Raw genomic sequence first — 1395 nt, 5'->3', positions numbered from 1 at the left:
GTTCATTATAATTGATCAACTAGTAACAAATCCCTCTAAATTGAAAAATGTAAAATAAGCAATGAAATGTAGTCTCAAAAAAAATATCATGGAGCACTGAGGAAAGTTTAAATTATTAGAGATTTGAAAGAACATTTAAGTAGGATTAAAATAATAAACTGTTAGCAACTTCTATTTTCTAATAAGAATATCATATGCAGAGAAACAAAATTGCACGCTTATTAAAGTGGGTTAAATAGCTTTTAAGCTGATTAAAACTACTTAATTTAAAATGAATTATTTTTGAACCTCAAGTAAATGATGTAATATTCAACAATTGATTCAAAAATAAACTTCAACAGTTTTAGCATTAGCAAAAACCATTGCTAATACACAAAAGTATATTATCAAATTCTATATTCACAAGTTGGGAAAGGCTTAATACCAAGTCCTGGTTCCACATTGCACTTCATATTCCCATCTGTATATCAGCGAAGTTGTAGAAGCTGTCCACATCTCCAGATGCTGTCTCTTTGCTTTCTGATACAAACATCTATTTTAAATAGAAAATAGAAATAAAAAGTAAGTACCAAGGACTTCAGAATGCCAAACCCCATGTTCTCCACAGAACAAAGTCCCAAGCTAATTATTCAGAAGAAGTTCAAGCACATCATTTATAATGACAATATTTAATCTGTAGATTTTCTTTAGAATTCATGTAATACAGTTTGAATAGCTATAATGTAAATTAAGCTCTTTTGGAAGCACTTATATAATTAAGGTCTCTGCTTTCATAATACGTGAGTTGTATTTTATTATATCTGGACTTTTACAACACTTAATATTATGAAAGCTGCTGAATAAGAGTCACTTAACTCTTAGTTTCGCCGGGTGCAGTGGCTCAAGCCTATAATGCCAGCACTTTGGGAGGCTGAGGCAGGAGGATCACCTGAGGTGGAGTCTGAGACCAGCCTGACAAACATGGAGAAACCCTGTCTCTACTAAAAATAGCTTGAACCAGAAGACGGAGGTTGCGGTGAGCCGAGATTGCGCCATTGCACTCCAGCCTGGGCAACAAGAGCGAAACTCCATCTCAAAAAAAAAAAAAAAAAAAAAACCTCTTAGTTTCTTCTATTTTCTAATAATAATCTCAGTAGTCTGAGCAGCAAAATTTGAGATTATCCTTTTCAAAGCTGCTAATATATTACTATTTATTTTATTTTATTTATTTATTTTTGAGACAGAGTCTTGCTCTGTTGCCCAGGCTGGAGTGCAGTGGTGCAATCATGGCTCACTTCAGCCTAGACTTCTGGACTCAAGTGATCCTCCTACCTCAGCCTACCAAGTAACTAGGACTACAGGTGCGTGCCACCATGCCTAGCTATTTTTTTTTTTTTTTTTTTTTTTTTTACTTTT

General features: G+C 33.8%; 1 long non-coding RNA gene across 1 annotated transcript in view; it reads right to left on the bottom strand.

Moving 5' to 3' along the window:
- Positions 1-294: 294 nt before the first annotated feature.
- The window catches only part of LOC116546860, a 4077-nt gene continuing 2976 nt past the window's right edge, over positions 295-1395 (bottom strand). Inside the window, exon 2 of the long non-coding RNA XR_004266866.1 lies at positions 295-532. This is a non-coding gene — a long non-coding RNA (uncharacterized LOC116546860). The remainder of the gene's footprint in view (positions 533-1395) is intronic.

Source organism: Sapajus apella, unplaced genomic scaffold (assembly GCF_009761245.1).
Source record: "Sapajus apella isolate SASKATOON/1434 unplaced genomic scaffold, GSC_monkey_1.0 scaffold1539, whole genome shotgun sequence".
NCBI classification, from domain to species: domain Eukaryota; kingdom Metazoa; phylum Chordata; class Mammalia; order Primates; family Cebidae; genus Sapajus; species Sapajus apella.
Note: the sequence above shows the minus strand (reverse complement) of the source record. Positions and strands in the feature narration are given on the sequence as shown.